The following is a 7,526-nucleotide window of genomic DNA, read 5'->3' as shown; positions in this document are numbered from 1 at the left end:
CTCTAACTCCTATCATATTATCACACACATCATCGGTTTGTCATGCACTATATGTTCAATGAATTTTTTGAGAAAATGGACTTTGAGCACATTGGCTACTATTACCTACCTTACTTCCCTTTAATTATTTTCATATAAAAAGTTATGATCCATCCATATCATTTTCTTCCCAGGACCCTGTTTCAGAGGAATTTTACGCTATCTCTGCTTCAGAGTTTAGACATAACTCCATCAGACTAATCTAATGGTTCTCATCTGGGAGAATTTTCACCCTACAGAGGAAATTCAGCAATTTCTAGAGACTTTTTTTCCATGAGAAGAGACATAAGTTAGCACTAATCTCTAGAGGGCAGAGACCACAGATATTACTACATATCCTAAAATGCAGAAGATATATTCCTCCCCGAAGAATTACCCAGTCTCAAACATCAATAGTATAGATATTGAAAAATGTTGCCTAATCTCATTTGTCTAGTCCCCAGAATTGGCTTAGCAGTGAACACATGACCTAAACTGATCCAATCAGACCAAAGTTGGGAGTCTTTCTTTGATGGTTAGAGGAAATGAGGCTCTTGTGGGAACATTAATTCAGTGAGGAAGTTTATAGTGCTGAGTCCTAGAAAAACAAGTGAAGATCATGAAGGGAGAGTTTCATGTGAACAGCCTCCAACTCAAGGAAGTGAGCAAAACCAAGATTACCATGAGCAACCAGATTAAACAAACCCTGAAGCTTGTTGTCCCTGTGACTGTTTTGGTAATAGACTCCAATAAATGCCCTTTGAGTACATCCTGTACTGGTGACAAAGGCAACAACAACAAAATAACTAATGCATAAAGGAATATAAACCATCCACTGAATTCAGTAATGTATACGTGAAGTAAAAACACCATGAATTTAAAAAAAAAATAACATTTGGGGTTGGTAATGTGGCCATGCAATGCTGGCCTCCAATACGGGCGCTGGTTCATGTCCTGGCTGTTCTACTTACAATGCAGCTCACTGATAGTGGCCTGGGAAAAGCAACAGAAGATGGCCCAAGTGCTTGTGCTCTTGCACCATGTGGGAGACTTGGAAGAGGCTCTTGGAACCTGGCTTGGGCCTGGCTTGGGCCTGGCTTAGCCCTGGCTGATGCAGCCATCTGGTGAGTGAACCAGCAGATGGAAGAGTTCTTTCTCTGGCTACCTCTTTCGCTTTATCCCTACCCTCTCTGTAACTCACATAAATAAGTATGTCTTTTAAAAAACAACCTTTTAAGATCCTTAGAAGGGGCAGGCATTGTGGCAGAGTAGGTAAAGCCCCTGTTTGTGACACCAGTACTGATTCATTTCCTGGAAGCTCCACTTCCAATGCAGCTCCCTGAAAAACAGGGAAAACATCAGACTATAGCCCAGATTCTGGGGTCCCTGCCGCCCACGTGGGAGGCCTTGATGAAACATCTGATTCCTGACTTCAGCTGGACTTAACCCTGGTCATTGTGGTCATCTGGGGAATGAATCACTGGATGAAATTTCTCTTTGTCTTTTTCTCTCTCTTAGTCTCCCTCCCTCTCACTCTCTCTGTCACTCTTTCAAATAAATAAATAATCTTAAATACATAAATAAGTAAATAAAGAAATAAAAGTAAAATCTTTAGGATCGACTCTCTGTCAGATGACCCACTTCACTATCCTAATCACTAAAATAGAGACACAGAGAGAGAGATGGTTATAAAAATTGGATTCAGTTCCTCTTTTTGATGATGTTTTCAAGTTCAAAGCCTCACTTTCTCTACTTTCCAACACCAAATTATCATGTAAAGATAAAATAAAGTTTCATGAATAGTGTCACTAAAATAAACATATCCCTTCTCTATGACTACTGGGAATGGAATACATTGTAAATTCTCATGATTAAAGGAGAGCTAAGCACTTTTTAAAGAGGATTGCTAGCTCTAGATTTTAGGTTATTTTGTTTGCTCGGTCCTCAGCTGACCATATAATGTAAGGGACAAACATATCCTCTCCTTAACTTTTATCCTGAAAATAACTCTCACTGTCCCACCATTAAAAATATTAATTAATGCTTTGGAGCATGGAAACAGAAGCAAATCAAAGCGCATTACTATTACCCTCAGAAGGAAGCATTTGTGTATTGCTTTGATCCTCAGTTGCTGTGAGTCTATTTGTCTTAAACAGAGTAATAACATGTTCTTGTGTGTTCATTGAGGGCAACATTTACTTTTAGCATCTTTCTAGGAGCACCACACACCATGCACAATGTGTCTCCTTTCTGTTATCTCATACCTCCAAAATAGTGTTCCTAAAAACCTGTTCAGATCATGAACTCCCGCTTTTAAAGTCTCAACAACATCTCAGATCTCTGAAGTACATGTCAGAATTTTTAGTGTGACATAGAAGAACCTTTAGATTGACTCTGTATGGGCCACCTCTTTCCCCATATGCTCTCCCACATGCGACTGGTACTATCTATTCGTTATTAAGTACTTTCAGCATGACAGGCTCTTTCTTATATAGGCTTTTGCATTTGAATGCAAAACATTCTCTCCTCCTTTGGAAATGACACGTTTTGATTTGCAGTGTTGATTTAAACTCTGAAATTTACTGATCTTTTACTACTCCACCAAGGGCCAACATGAGTTTCCCTCCAGTGCTTCTTCAACACCATTTGAAATCTTTCTTTGTTTATTGTTTCATTTGTCTTCCTCTTCAAACTTGTAAACCTTTACAGGGAAGGAACTGTTTATATTACTGTTGTTATCCTATGAAAGATTGACTTCCAAATATTTTGGACCCGTTATTCATATTAAGAACTGTAGGTTAGATGCCAGTGTTGTGGCACAGTAGGTTAAGCTACCACTTGTGACACCAGCATCCTGGCATGCTGCATCAGAGTGGCGGTTCAAGCTCAGCTGCTACATTACTGATGCAGTTTTCTGCTAATCATTGCAGAAAATGTCTGGGAAATCAGCAAATGATAGCCCAAGTACTTGGGACCCTGCCACCAATGTGGGAAAACCATTTGGAGTTCCTGATCCTGGCTTTGGTGTGGTCCAGCCCTGGTTGTTGTGGCCATTTGGGGAGTGAACCAGTATATGCAATTTTTAACTCTCTCCTCCCCCCCATCTCTCTCCCCTATCTTTGTATCACTCTTCTTTCCTAATACATAAGTAAAGGACATATCTGTTAAAAGTGTCTCAAATCACAAATATTTTTTTTTTGGTGAAACTGTAAATATAAGTTGTTCTTACAAACCCAAATTCACTCTGATGTTTTCTCTTATTTTTATGACTTCTTTATTTCCTTTTTCAAAAATCTGTTCTCTCCAACTATTCTTCCTGCTCACATTTAAGTAAACAGCATAGATATCCATTAAACTGTTCTAACATTCTGAAAGTCAAATCCATCTCTCCTTTTTTCCCATCTCTGGTGTCATCCATTTGCTCTGCCCTCACTGCTTTCATCCAAACTCCTACATTAGTTCTGAACATAAACACTCTCCATGTTGGTAATGAGAACAGCCAGCACCAGGTTTTCTCAGTTTCGTAAGTGTTTTTCCACAATCTTTTTAAAAATTGAAATCTAAGTCATGCCATGTCATTTTGTGTTAGTTTTCCATGGCTTCTTTAACAAATGACTGCAAAACTCATAGCTTGAAACAATGGAAATGTACTTGCACATAGTTCTTGAGCAAAGAAGTACGAAATCAAAGTGTCAGCAGTGTGAGACCCTCTCCAAATGCCCTAGGGGAAAACCCTTTCTTGCCTATTTCAGTTTCTGATGCCTGCATGGGTGTTAGGGATTGAACAGAACTTGGTTCACCAAATCTTTGCAGATGATAAAACTTCACATTAACATGAGATCAAGGGTGGTGACTTGAGAGCTGGAACTAGTGGGAGGTCTTTATGTCCTCAGGGACTTGCCCTCAGAACATAATTATGAGGTGAGAGTTGGCTATGTAAGCCTAGCTCATTCTAGATTACCTCTGTTTTCTGCATCACCATGTATCATTTCTTCGCACCTTCTCTTCCATGGACAGCCTGTAACAGACACCAGACTGCAGGTCGAAATAAAATTTTCTTTTCAAGGAAGAGCCTCTCTGGTATTTTAAAGTATGAAAAACTAACTCAATGGGTTTATTGCAGAACGCTAGCCCTTGCCTGTGTCTTCCCATGGTTTCATTCCTTCATGTCCCTGTCTCAAGTCTCCCTTCGCCTTTCCCTTGAGAGGAGATCTGTCATTACATTTGAGGTCATACTAAGTCGAGGTTAATGTCATATTGAAATTTTTTTTCGATTTATTTAAGGCACAAAAATTTCGTGTATTTCACTTACACAGATTTAGGAACTTAGTGATACTTCCCACCCTATCCTCTCCTGCTTAACTACCACTCTTCTTTTCTTTCACCCCCCTGTCCTTTTCCCACTCTCAATTTTTACAAAGATATATTTTCAGTTTACCTTATACTTATAAGGTTAACTCTACACTAAGTAGAGTTCAACAAATCGTATGGAGAAAAAAACACTTTTGCCCAACAGCAGAGACAAGACTGTAAACAATCATCAAATCTCAAGATGTCCATTTCACTTCAAAACTTTACATTTTAGGTACTCTATTAGTTGCCACAGATCAAGGAAAACATAGTATTTGTCTTTTGGGGACTGGCTTATTTCTCTAAGTATAATGATTTAGATAAAGAAATTATGGTATTTGTACACTATGGAATAGTGCTCAGCAGTTAAAAAAAAGAACTGAAATAGCAAAATTGTTAATTACATATGCAAAGATTCTTTTTCAAAATAAAGTCATAATTATACATTCCTGGGAGATATACCTTTTAGGGGAACAGCAATTCAACCCACTCACCCCTCTTAAACCCTTCAGGGATTTCCCAATGCAGAGTACATATGTAAAACTTCTATGTTATATTAGTAATGATTAAGAAATCTATGGTAAAGGAGCCTAAACATGAAATGTTTATTAGATTTATTTTTGTCTTTATAGCTTCTACTGTATTTAGTTTACATGGTTTTTTTTTTTTTTTTGGTTGTTTATTTCTTATGCCACAGACTAGATGATAAATTCATAGGATAAAACATTGTTTATCATTTTTAGTAGTATAAATCTGTGTATCTGGATTATTGCAGGCATTCAATAAATATGGTTTTTATAATTATATTTTTAAAGGTTAAACTTGTGTCATGTGTTGATAAAAATGTTGATGACATAGCAATCCCATTATGAAAGGAAACATGTTTCATATATAAAAGTATCTGTGCTGATATGACATGACTAAAGCATGACTTTCAGAAGAAATAAAATACTGAACAGAATTGGGAGGCTTAAGGTAGGCAAAAATGTATATTCCTTTGGCCTTGACTGAATACTTGTCAAGCATTGAGGAGACAGAGAGCATGAAGGATGGGATAGGACCTAGACTATGGGCTTTGGTGAGAAGTTAAATATGGATATATACACACATACACACACACACACAAGTTATATACCATACAGTTTTCTTTGCTCTCCTTCCACATGAATCAAAGTAACTGAGTATTGTTGGTTTCTTAAGGCACCTGGGAAGTCTGTTGTCAAGGTTCAAATTTTGGTGCATGATTGTAAATAACAGAACCAATTCCCTTAAGTAATAATTCTCAACTTTGGTGGAATATTATAATTAGTTAGGGAGCTTTTAAAAATCCCAATGCCCAGACCATGCCCCAGAGCAATTAAATTGGAATCTCTGGTGTTGGAATCCAGACATCAGTATTTTTTAAAGTTCCCTAGGTGATTATAACGTACAGCCAAGGCTGAGAACCACTGCCTAAGAGTGATATTATCCTTCTTTTCATTAACTCATATACATATATCCTTGTTTATTTGTATATGTATGTTAATGTATTTCCTTTCTATTCTGCTGATTTGTTTTCTGATATTGTAATATCATTTAGAAGTAGACATTTTCATCTTTTTTCTTATTTTCATTCTTTTTCTTCCTATTTGTCTATTTAAAACATTTTTAAAATAATATATAATATTTTGAATGCTTTATATTTCATTTTTTAATACAATGGACTCTATTTATTCCCTACATTTTAAAAATTATTGTTTCTAGTATAAAAATATATTGATCTTGGATCAAGCAACTTTATTTAAATCGTGTTAGTTTTTCAGGGTTCTACTTGATTTATCTATTTTTTTATGAAATGCTTCAAGAATTTGCTTATCATCCTTGCTTAGGTGACATGCTAATCTCTGTATTGTTCCAATTTTAAAATATGTACTCCCAAAGCAAGCACTACTTGATATCTTAATTTGTAGCATATATAAAAATGAAGATATATAGATTTTTGTTTTCTGTAAATACTTTGTTCATACTGCACTTGATATAATTCACAGAGACACTGAATTTAAAACGTTTAAAATTTTTTAAAAGAATTTTAAAAATCCAGTCCAATGTTTTCCAAAATGCTGTCATAACTCAATGTAAAAATTGTATTTTACATCACATTCCTGGCTACATTACAGGGACATAATCAAAACAAAGTATCATGATGCAGTGGTTACCTTTAACATGTTTGAAACCATGTGATATGTCCTTTTTTAATCTATTCTAATTCATTTTTAAATGTGTGTTATGAGGGCCTGGCATTGTGGCCTAGCAGGTAAGATACTGCCTGTGACACCAGTATCCCACCTAGGTCCCAGTTTGTGTCCCAGCTGCTCTACTTCTGATCCAGCTTCTTGATAATGTACCTGGGAAAGCAGGGGAGGATGGCCCAAGTCTTCAGGCCCCTGCACCCATGTGCAAGTCCCAGAAGAAGCTCCTGGCTCCTGGCTTCAGATTGACCCAGTTCCAGCTGTTGCAGCCATTTGGGGAGTGAACCAGTAGATAGAAAACCATTCTCTGTCTCTCCTCTCTCTGTAACTCTGCCTTTAAATAATAAATATTCTTTTTTTTAAAAAAAAGTGTGTTATGATACCAAAAATTGTTTTATCTCCCAAGTAAGTGTTGAAAAATATCTGAAGGCTGTTTTTCATCCATTACTCTCATTTATAGGTAAACTAAGAACCACTCTCTAAAGGAGATTTCTTAAGCTGATACAAATAGGTAGTGATCGCATTGTGTTAAGTTGCCAGGTCTGCTAATGAAAGTCTTATCACATCAGTGCTTCTAAAACCTAGCTATTCATCAGTATTACTTCAGGGGAAGTACAGAAACTTGCTGAATTTCAAACTCTTCACCCTGGAAATGCTGATTGATTTAGTTTTCCTAAATCTCAGGTAAAGGTATTTTTAAAAGTTCATGGAGAATAGAATTAAAAGAGGTTTCTTCTAGTTCAACATATTTGAAATTCATGCGTAGTTTTTTTCATAATGCATGATTTCTGTGAACTTCCTAAAGTAACTTCACATTCTGTATTCTTTTGTTTTACTATATAGTACAAGCATATTAGAAAAATTGAAACTCCAACTAGATAATTACACTATAAAACTTTTTTAAGTTTTGTATGAGGCTTCATCCCAGTA

The 7,526-nt window shown here is 36.4% G+C and overlaps 1 non-coding gene across 1 annotated transcript; it reads right to left on the bottom strand.

Annotated features, from left to right (window-relative positions):
* Positions 1 to 6,191: 6,191 nt before the first annotated feature.
* On the bottom strand, positions 6,192 to 6,295 carry LOC127490420 (U6 spliceosomal RNA). Its single transcript, XR_007918376.1, has one exon. It is a non-coding gene; the product is annotated as a U6 spliceosomal RNA (small nuclear RNA).
* Between the last annotated feature and the right edge of the window lie 1,231 nt (positions 6,296 to 7,526).

This window comes from Oryctolagus cuniculus, chromosome 2 (genome assembly GCF_051225735.1).
Source record: "Oryctolagus cuniculus isolate XC-2025 breed Fujian yellow rabbit chromosome 2, ASM5122573v1, whole genome shotgun sequence".
NCBI classification, from domain to species: Eukaryota; Metazoa; Chordata; class Mammalia; order Lagomorpha; family Leporidae; genus Oryctolagus; species Oryctolagus cuniculus.
This window is presented reverse-complemented; position numbering and strand designations above follow the sequence as displayed.